An 11,835-nucleotide genomic window follows, 5' to 3' on the forward strand; every position below is an offset into this window, starting at 1 on the left:
TCTCAGAAATTCATAGACTCTACCCCAAGACAGGCCAAGGGAGCCTCCCGAATCGAGCTGCAAACATAAGTTGGGAGGTAGAAATCCGGTGGGACCACGTGGGTTAGTGTAGTGACCCCCGGGATCTGTGCATCCTTAGAGCTTGTGCACTCTGGAAAATCCTCAAGCCACATGGGGGGCATGGAAGAGAAGAGACTGAGATATATGGGCCTGCATCCAGAGTTCAGTTAAGGAGCTTGCAGGAGGGAATTCCCTGGTGGTCCAGTGGTTAAGACTCCGTGCTCTCACTGCTGGGGGCCTGGTTCAATCCCTGTCGCGGGCAAAAAAAAAAAAAAAAAAAGGAGCTTGCAGGAAACCAGGACATAAAGCACACGTTCCTCTACCCTCCAGGCAAGTGCCAAGAATGCACATCGTGGGGAGAGGGTGAGCCATGCCCACCCCTGCCTACCGGGTGCTTGGTTCCCATAGTTACCTTGTTAACTGGCATCGGTATTATTGGTTCACAAAACACTGCATGAAGAGGGTGTGTGCTTGGGGGCTCCCCTGGCCCATCGTATGGTTGATGAAGGCTTTTACTCTTTTCTCTTGTTTTCTATCCAGCCCTGTGCAAACAGGATAGAAGGTGATTTACAAAAATATGCACACTCTACCAAGCTTTGATGAACAGGGTGTTTGAGTTAAGGGAAAATAAGAGCAGGAAAACTAAGATAAGGTCTGCGTTTGGTTGGTACAACACACTGCCATGAGGGGGTAAATTTGTGAGGGAACGCTGAGTGTTCTAGCAACAAATAGAAAAAAAGAGAAACAAACATAGCCAGAAGACTATATAACATCTATAGTGACCCGAAGAGAAATTAGTCCTTCCAAAAGAATACAGAGATTCCTGGTCCTCAGCCCTGAGGGCAGGTCCTGGTTCCCCCCAAGAATGACAGTATTTCGTGTCTAGGGCTGGAGCTCGTCCTGCCTTCGCTGTAGGCTGATGGTAGAGCACTGAGATCTAGGAAAATAGAGCCTGTCCAGGAGAGAAGGGCAAAGAAGCTCCCCCTGACATGGGACCCCTGATAAGAGTTGAGGTGGAAACCCCAGGCCCAGAGCCCAACCTCCCCCTAGTCCCCGCCTGGCTTCACCCCACTCCAACACAGTCCTCGCGTTCAGGCCTGTGGACGCGCCGCCCATGTGTCCAGCTCTGGCCCAACCTCTAGCAAGCAGCCAGTCCAAGGGCCGTCCACACCTGCTGTGAGGCTCGCCCTCTGACGGAGGGGCCCATGAAGATGCTGGGAAGAGGCCTGTGTCCATCTGAGGAGGGGATTGAAGGCAGGTGGCCAGAGAGCAGGTACTCTAAAGAGGGGAGTCCCGTGGGTGCCAGGTGGCTGAACAATGGGGCCAGGTATATAACTCTGGTGGTATAATTTAATCCAAAGACAGATGTTAGAGCATCTAGAATAGGTAAGTGGAGCGCATATCCTTCAGGAAGTGTTTTTGTGTTGAATTGATGGGAGTTGAAGGTTATGCTGTCTGGCAAGTTTCTGCAGTACACATCCTGTAAGAAAAGGCAGATCTAAAAAGAAAATTATCAAATTCAGTATTGAATGAACAAAAACAAAAAAAAAAAGAAAGAAGGAAAGAAAAGGCAGATCTCCTTTCCCATGAACTGAGATGGGGTTAAGTTTAGATGGTGCTACTGATTAGGTATGTATGTTTGGGAAACCTGTTTCACATCTATGGGCCTTATTTCCCCTCTCTATGAGACAGAGGTGATGTTATCTACCCAACCTAACTCCCATAATGGACAAGCCATAAATCAGATACGGTGCAGAGTAGAGGAACAGGAAGCTGTCGGGAGCCGTGTCCTAAGTGTCTCTCCTGAGAGAGAAAGAGATTTAGCTGATGAAGACTGATGACTGCAGAGGTCTCTAGTTGACTGAAGAGATTTCAGAACGATGAGACATCAGAGCTGGTGTCAGTCGTTAAATAAAAAAATTTGTTGGTTGAAGTCACGCTGATAATAGCAGAGGTTATTATGTGCCAGGCCCTGCCCTAAAGGGCGTTTCACACATTAACTCAGTCTTTGCAGCAACCCAGAAGGTACAGTGACTTATGCCATCACACAGATGAGGGTACGGAAGCACAGAGCGTTAGTGACTTGCTCGGAACCAGGCTTTGGCCCCCGTTCAGTCTGGGGCCAGTGGCCAGGTTTATACTCATGGTGATTCCACTCTCTCTTACGAGAAATCTCCTGCTTAGAAGGGGGTGGGAAAAGAGAGATGGAAAATGCCAGAGAATATGACTGTGCAGGTAGCGAGGGAGACTCATGGAGGAGAATTGCGGACAAACAAGAGGTTTGCAGCAAAGAGCGATGATCTCACGAAGCCCAACACAGATTTGGAGCTATGTGGCCTTTAGGTAAGAAGAAACGAGAGGCCTAGAAAATACACAGAAAGCCAGGGAAAAAAGAGTTTAGAGAAGCGCAAAAAGGGTAAGGGAAAACAATAATTTGACGCCATTATGTTTTATATACCAGATGTGGGGAAACTGTTGATTTGGTGAAACATTACAAATGTGTGTATATGCAGAGATGAACATATGTGTATAATTTTTATAAGGATCTCAAAAGAATGAATAAAATAATGCCTATTGAAAATACTTCGGGGACTTCCCTGGTGGTCCAGTGGGTGAGACTTGTGCTCCCAACTCAGGGGGCCTGGGTTCGACCCCTGGTTGGGGAACTAGATCCCACCTGCACGCCGCAACTAAAGATCCCATGTGTCTCAACTAAGACCTGACGTAGCCAAAACAAATAAATAAATAAATAAAAATAAATCTTAAAAAAAAAAAAAGAAAAAGAAAATACTTGAAGAGGAGCAAAGGGACCCAGACGTGGGAGTGTGTTGTCGTTTTCTGAAGATTGATGTCAGGAGAGGGATGTTGCAGTCGGATGGGGCAGGCAGGTACCACCCCCGCCCTTAGCAGCAAGGAACGTAAACTCTGCTCAGGGCTTTGGGCCTTGCGGGGCTGGACATGCCATGAGGGGCCCTTGGAAGGAACACTGGGAGGGTCGAAGGTCAAACAGTATGCCAGATAAAGTTGTACGGTTCAAATAATTTATTACATTGAGATTATTTATGTGATTAGTTTTGGCAGCTAAGCCTTGTCCGTGCTCTAGTTAACACGAACGGTCCACATCCTAATAAACTTCATCCCGCAGCCCAGAACCTGGTGTGCGTGATGGGAACGGGGCTGGGGGGAGGGGGGTGTCAAAGAGAAGTGTCCCGACCTCCTCCAGTGATGACCTTCAGCTTCATCTTGGGATCTGGGGACACCAGGAACCCTGGATAGCACCCGAGGGTGGACCCCTCAGGGAAGAAGGGGGCAGGAGGGGAGGACTTCCTGTCTGGCTGTTCACAGGTCTTTAGGGTCCATCCCTCCTCAGGAAAGACCGGATGTGCAGTGGACTTCACACTGAGCTTACATGTCTGATGGTTATTCCCCTTGAGTGTTCCTGTCGCTCCAAAGATGTGCTGCTTCCATCCCTTGGCCATTCAGGGGGCCTCTGGGGACCTCCTGAATAAGCCTAGTAGAAGAGGTCAGCTTACTGTGGTGTTGCTCTCCCCCAGCTGGAGACACACATCCTTTATCTTTTCCTACATGTTCAAGTGTTAGGTGAGAAAGCACAGAATGTAGTCAGGGACCGCTTTGTCTCGCAAGGGCGCAAGGAGGAGATGGGCCGGCCACCTGCTGGGATACTCTGGGGGGCCAGCAGGGAAGTGGGCTCCCAGCTTTAACTTCCACTCTCTTTTGGACCACCCACTTTTTGATGTCATACACCTTGTGATGTGGTTGTCCTCCAGCTGTTAGCCTACCCCTAGCATCCCACAAGTGCCCCGTGGTGGGTGTTTTCACTCTCCTACTAGTTCCCTTAATGTCCTCCCACTGTTCCTGTGGAACAAACTCTGGCTCTGGATCCCCAGCCACAGCAGCCCTGCCAGCCAGCAGCCCCTGCACTGCTATCTTGATCCAGAGCACCAAATCCAAAGGGCAGACACAGCCCCGCCGAGGTGAAGGACTCCCTGCCTATTGCTTAATTCCGCCCTGGCAACCCACACCATGCCCCAGATCGTGAGGAATGTGAAATCGTGACCAATCCCCAACTGCCTGGCCTCCTTCCAGGCCACGGCTGAGCTCTGGGAGGCCCAAGTGCTACTGTGCAACACGGGACTGTTGGCCTGAAACAGACTGCCAGATATTTCTCCAGCAAAGATGGGTTTATTTGGGATCTGCAGAGAATTGCCATGAACCGTCTGTGACCACGGTGAGCCATGTGCAAGTTCCCGTGGGGCAAGGGAAGGAGAACACTTTTCTTAAAAATTTGAATAGAGGAAAATGAAGTTGGGAGGCTCTGGTAAACAAAGAGTCGGTGGCTTTCATTGGCTGAACTCTTGCCAGGGAAGAAGAGTCTTTCTTCTTCCTGTCGGGCCCTGTGATCATCTCAGGGCGTGAGAGCTCCCCCTTCTGGTGGCCCAGCTCTATTTCATTGAGATTTCCGTTTGTTAACTTTTTACAGGACTAGGGGAAGCCAGTTCATCGCACCTCATCTTCCTTTCTTTTCTCCGTTTTCACCTACATATTGTCCTTCTGGGCACCTGTTCTCTTCTGTGCGTCTTCCCCTCGACCGCTGCCAAACCCTCTCTCTCTATATGCTTCATGATCAACACGCTTACTGACGTGATTCCATAGACACCCATCTTCACGGAACATTCTTCCCTATATCTTTGTCTTGAAAGAAAACCTGGTCCTCCTTTCTGAGGACAAGGTTTTGTCCTTAGTCTTTTTAGGTGGCGCTTCCTCTGCGTCTAACTCCCCATATTCTTCAGGTGGTGGGGGTTTGATGACCTTGCTGCTTAAGCCTTAATGCTGCTTCCACGCTCGGCCATCTGGCTGCGCTGCCCCGCCCGTGCTTCCTGCTGTTGTCTCCCGATTTGGAGACATTGGGTGTCAAACCATGGCACAGTTTTGCTCCCACCAAACAGGAGGAGTTCCTTCAACGTCCATGTAGATGACCCATCCAGTGTCCTAGACTTTCAATCTTGTAATCCATTCCCCGTTCTGCCTTAGCTACTATCTACTCCCCAGGCCGTTGCATTTCCCCGAATGCCCTACTTGCTGCAATTGCATCCCTTCTCTGACCAATCCTCTGGTCCTTTTGGTTGACGTGTTCAAATGCCACCACTGCTCCCATTTTCTGGGGGCACCAGGCCCTCCTGTCCATCATTCCGTCTTCTCCCTCCTCGGGCTTCCTCCTGCCTTCCCTCCCTATCCTACGTAGATACATCGTTTCATTCATTCTCTGGCCAACAACCAAATCCCTTGACCTTTGTCCTCTCGTTGCTTCTTCTTTGTCAAAATTCAAACCTAAATGAACCCAACCATTCTCCTCTCTAGCTTGGGCACGAACCCCAGAGTTACATTAGAGGAAACTGCACAACTAGGCAGGTTGCTATCCGGAGAACATCGTGGCAATAACCCCAGCTGTACACTGAGCACTGACTACTTCCCAGGAATCCTACCATCCTGCTGCCCTACATCCTGTATCTCAAATCTCTGTCCCTCTTTTCCCCATGTCCTCCCCAGGAGGTGTTCTTGCCTCTCACTTCACAAGGAAGGTGTAAACCAGCAAGCAGAAACTTCTTCGACATCTCTCTACCAGATGAATAAAGCTATCTGCAGCTACACCCACCCACCCTATCCTGCTCCTTAATCTCATAGTTTATCCAAGTCAGTCCTTCTACCTTTGACAGATGCTCTCACCATCTCAGAAAACTTTCTCACCTGTACCTTCAATCTCTCTCTCTCTCTACTGGCTAATATTGTCAACATCGAAACACGTTCAAATATCTTTTTAAAAAATTCACTCCCCTAACTGTATATTTCCATTCAGATACCATTCGATTTTATCCCCTCTTCAGAGCCAGTTTTCTTGGATGAGGTATGTAGATTTGTTGCAGGAATGAGGATCCTTTCCAGGGCCCGAGAGTGGGCTCTTGTCTAACATTTGGAAATGAATTGTCCGAGGAGACACACGTGCTGACAAATTGACAAAGCAAAAGACTTTATTGGGAAAGGGTTTCCCGGGCGGAGAGCAGCAGGGTAAGGAAACCCAGGAGAACTGCTCTGCCACATGGCTCAGTCTCAGGTTTTATGGTAATGGGGTTAGTTTCCCAGTCGTCTCTGGCCAATCATCTTGCTTGGTCCACATTTGGTCTGACTTAGGGTCCTTCCGGGTGGTGCTCACATCTCTCAGCCAAGATGGATTGCAGCGAGAAGGACTCTGGGAGGTTGGTAGGACATATGGACTGGCATCTCCTCCCTCCTTTCGGCCTCTCCCAAATTCTCCTGGTTAGTTTTCGGCGGCAGGACTGTGTTCCTTATGGGAACCTCTTGTTGCGAGACAACTCATGCAAGTGATTATCATTATGCCTGGCCAAAGTCGGTGGTTTCGGTTAATGATTCCCTTACAGATTCACCGGATCCATTTTTCCACCTCCCATTTACTCCTTAATATATTAAAATCCCGAATAGACCATAAATGACGTCCCTGTTATTAAATCCAAGGAAGATGTTTCCATCTTTATCTTTCCTGACCTCTTAGGGGCACTTAGTGTGGTTGACTTCTCCCCTTCTTCCTTTAATGCTCATGTTACTTGTTTTATTTTCTTCCTATCTCTCTGGCCATTGTCCAGTATTCTTTCCCAGCCCTTTCTTCTCTAGTTGACTTGGTATTTCATCTACACTGAATTATAAAGTATGTAATCTTTTACATCCAGCTTCTTTTGTTCATGAAATTCAGGAATTCTTTCTTATGTATTGGTGAAAAGCATTCCACTGAATGAATATACTGCAATTTGTCTGTCCATTAACCAGTGGATGGATGTTTAGGCTGTTTCCAATTTCTGGCTATTGTAAATAAAGCTGCTGTGCATCTTTGTACAGCCTTTGTGGATATATGTCTTCATATTTTTTTTACTATTGACTGTTACAAAAAGCAGAAAACATTTATTAAGGATTCACAAATTTGAACAATGCAATGATCAAGCTTGACCTAATGGACATATATGGAACCTAGATTTGGTATCACATTTTAATAAATAAATAAATTAATTAATTTATTGAAGTGTAGTTGATTTACAATATTATATTCATTTCAGGTCTACAACAGAGTGATTCAATATTTTTATACTGTTTAAAGTTTTTACAAAACATGGCTATATTTCCTTGTGCTGTACAATATTTCCTTATTGCTTATTTATTTTATACATAGTAGTTTGCATCTCTTGGCCCCTACCCCTATCTTGCCCCTCCCCTCTTCCCTGTCTCTCGGTAACAACTAATTTGTTCTCTATATCTGTGAATCTGTTTCTGTTATATCAGAAACATGTTATATGTTTATATATATGTTTATATATGTTATATAACATATATGTGTTATATAACATACATATGTATATATGTGTGTATATATAACACATATATGTTATATATACATATATTTTTATATGTGTATATATAACATATATGTGTTATATATGTTATAAAAATGTTATATCATTCATTTGTTTTATTTTTTAGGTTCCACATATAAGTATTTGTCTTTCTCTCTCTCTGACTTGCCTATCTATGTTGTTGCAAATGACAGAATTTCATTCTTTTTTATGGCTGTGTAATATTCCATTGTGTGTGTGTGTGTGTGTGTGTGTGTGTGTGTGTGTGTGTGTGTGTATGTATATATATGTACACACACACACCACATCTTCTTTATCCATTCATCTGTTGGTGAAAAATTAGGTTGTTTCCATGTCTTGGCTGTTGTAAATAATGCTGCTATAAAATTGGGGTGCATTATCTTTTCCAATTAATGTTTTTATTTTCTTTGGATATATACCCAGGAGTGGAATTAATGGATCCTATGGTAGTTCTATTTTTAGTTTTTTGAGGACCATCCATACTGGTTTCCATAATGACTGTACCAATTTACAATCCCACCAACAGTATACTACAGTTCCCTTTTCTCCACATCCTTGGCAACATTTGTTATTTGTAGACTGTTTGATGATAGCCATTCTGACAACTGTGAGGTGATACCTTCTTTTGGTTTTGATTTGCATTTCTCTGAAGATCAGCAATGTTGAGCATTTTTTCATGTTCCTCTGGCCATTTGTATATCTTTTTGGAAAAATGTCTGTTCAGGTCTTCTGCCCATTGTGTAGTCAGGTTGTTTGTTTGTTTATTTGCCTTGATACTGAGTTGTATGAGGTGCTAATCTACATTGGCTATTAACCCCTTATCAGTCGTATCATTTGCAAATATTTTCTCCAGTTCAGTAGGTTGTCTTTTTGTTTTGTTGATAGTTACATTTTAAGTTTATAATAGGTTCCATTTGTTTAATTTTGCTTTTGTTCTTTTTGCCTTAGGAGATAGAGCTAAAAAAATATTGGCATGATTTATGTTGAAGAGTGTTCTGCCTATGTTCTCTTCTGGGAGTTTTATGGTTTCAGGTCTTACATTTAGGTCTTTAATCCATTTTGAATTTATTTTTATATATGGTGTTAGAGAATGTTCTAATCTCATTGTTTTACATTTAGCTGTCCAGTTTTCTCAGCACTGCTTATTGAAGAGGCTGTCTTTTCTCCACTGTATCTTCTTGCCTCCCTTGTCATAGATTAATTGACTATAAATGTGTGGATTTATTTCTGGGCTCTCTATTCTTTTCTGTTAATCTATGTGTCTGTTTTCATGCCAGTACCATGCCTTTTTGATTACTGTAACTTTGTAATATAGTCTGAAGTCAGGGGGGTGATATCTCCAGCTTTGTTCCTTTTTCTCAAGATTTCTTTGGCAATTTGGGGTTTTTGTGGTTCTCTATAAATTTTGGGATTATTTGTCCTAGTTCTGTGAAAAATGTCATGGGTATTTTGATGGGGATTGCATTAAATTTGTAGATTGCTTTGGGTAGTATGAACATTTTAATAATATTAATTCTTCCAGTCCATGAACAAGGGATATCTTCTTTGTATCATCTTAATTTCCTTCATCAATATTTTATAGTTTTGAGGGTATAGGTATTTCACCTCCTTGGCTAAGCTTATTCCTAGGTATTTTATACTTTTTGGTGCCATTTTAAATGGGATTGTATTCTTGCTTTCTCTTTCTGATAGTTCTTTACTAGTGTATACAAAAACAACACATTTCTGTGTATTAATCTTGTATCCTGCAACTTCACTGAATTCATTTATTAGTTCTAATAGTTTTTTTGTCCATTTCCTCTAGGTTGTCCCATTTGTTTGAATATAACTGTTTATACTATTCTGTTATAGTTTTTTTTGTATCTCTGTAGTACTTGTCATTATTTCTCCTCTTTCTTATTTTGCTTATTTGAGTCTTTCTTTTTTTATTGAAGTGTAGTTGATTTACAATATTGTGTTAGTTTCAGGTATACAGCAAAGTGATTTAGTTATATGTGTGTATATATATACATATATATATGTATTTCAGATTATTTTCCATTATGTTATTACAAGATATTGAATATGATTCCCTGTGCTATACAGTATATCCTCATTGATTATCTATTTTATGTACAGTAGTTTGTATCTGTTAATTCCATACTCTCAATTTCTCCTTCCCCGCCCCATCCCTTTGGTAACCATAGCTGACTGTTTGTAGAGAGGTGGATCTCCACCAAACCCAGGTGTCTGTGGGCTTTTCCAATACAATAGAAAATGGATCTAGTTAGGTCTCAGTCTAGGGGGGAAGGAAAATGTATAAGCAAATAATTGTGATTAGTGATGTGACAGAACTATAAACCACGATATACACAAGTTGGGGGATGTAGCTAATGGGACAGAAAGGTTGGGAAAGATTTCGCAAAGAATGAATGAGTCAAAAAATGAAAGTAGAATAATTTTTAAAATTGGAGAAGTCTGCTACTGCAGAGCTGTGACCCATAGGCTCATTCTCTGTATATCTCAGGCCCAGTTCATCTCCAAAATTGCTAGCCTGACCCTTGGATTTGAGCTTTTTATGTAAACTGTTTTAGTTTAGGACCAAGGTGACCAGAAGTCCTATTTCTCTGGTCCAGTTTTTTATTCCTCAAGAATTTTCTATCCGTTCTCAGTGACTCATTTGCAAATATGATATTGGGCCACTTACTGAAATGCTGTAATGTTCATAAAGGGTTACTTCATTGGGATTATTATTTCTCTTTCTCTTCCTCATTTCCAGTTCTCCAGCTTCTCCTCCACACCCCACTTGGCCACTCAGCTTCTACCCATTTGAGTGGGCATCCTTTTCTTCAGGTTCTTACTTAGAATGGTCCTTCACCTGATGGCCTTTAAATGCTTAATTCCACTTTAATAAGGGCCCTGTCTGCTCTTGCTGTGTCCTTTCCCTCCTGGATGGCAGGGCTATGACAAGATGATTGGCTCGGTTGACAAAACGTTTGTTGAGGAATTTGGAAGGAAGCCTATTAAAAACTTAGCTCTGGGGCTTCTCTGGTGGCACAGTGGTTAAGAATCCATCTGCCAATGCAGGGGACATTGGTTCGAGCCCTGCTCTGGGAAGATCCCACATGCCCCGGAGCAACTAAGCCTGTGCGCCACAACTACTGAGCCCGCTTGCCTAGAGTCCGTGCTCCGCAACAAGAGAAGCCACTGCAATGAGAAGCCCGCGCACCACAACGAAGAGCTGTCCCTGCTCGCCACAACTAGAGAAAGCCCGCGCACAGCAACAAAGACCCAACGCAGCCAAAAATAAACAAATTTATAAAACAAATAAAAAAACTTAGCTCTGGCAGGTTGCACAGGTTTTCCAGTAGATGGCAGCAGTGCACGAGCTGTGCAAACACCAGTTCCCCAACCCTTGAAACAGCATGAACAGAGAAAGTCAGTGAATGACCCATTCCTAAACAAGCACCCAGCGAGCTCCCTAATGCCTGGGCTACCTTCTGTCCATGAAGAGACCGAAGGATGGCTCCAAGTTTGGAGAGTTTTATGTATTAATGCAAAGTGGGTGTGTAGATTTTATGAATCACTAAAACAGTTGACTACTAGGGGTCAAAGTCTCAAATTCCTTCATTAATAAGATGGTCTTCCTGTTAGAGGTGGCCTGTTTTCTAATAGTTTACAGCCAAGTTGTCAACTAACTAACCAGATACAATAGGACTGGGCTCTTCATTTCTTCTCGTAGGCTGTTTTGGTGTTTCATGTTGATGTCCTGTAGTCAGAGTCAGTCTCTCTCTCTCTCTCTAACTCTATCTCTCTCTCCATACTTCATCTTATTCCTTCCTATACCGGTTCCCACTCCGCATGCCTATGTTTGGCTGTCCTACTGCTTGATGTACAGGGGTATGAGGATACACATTGCCATTTAGGATATCCTGGGAGACATGGGCTTTCCATTATAGAGTCATGTGTTGCAGAGGTGTTCTCTTTACATTTGTATTTTAAGTGAGTCAAGGTGTTACGAAAACTGGGATAGGTAACATATTAGCTGCTTATATACCACTGATGCAAATTCATTTATCTGTACTAATTAAGGCTTAGCACCCTAAATGAATGGAACATGACAAGTAAGCTTTTAAAAAACAATATAGTAATATATGTTAAATGTAAAAAAAAAAACAAAAAGGAGGAAATACGTTTTGGTATGTATATTCATATATTCCCCCCCCCCCACTGCCAAACTGATATCATTCTGGGTATACTGTTACAGACATAGTTTGTTTTGTTTTGTTTTGTTTGTTTGTTTTAACATCTTTATTGGAGTATAACTGTTTTACAATAG

The sequence above is a fragment of the Physeter macrocephalus genome, chromosome 9, assembly GCF_002837175.3.
Source record: "Physeter macrocephalus isolate SW-GA chromosome 9, ASM283717v5, whole genome shotgun sequence".
NCBI classification, from domain to species: Eukaryota; Metazoa; Chordata; class Mammalia; order Artiodactyla; family Physeteridae; genus Physeter; species Physeter macrocephalus.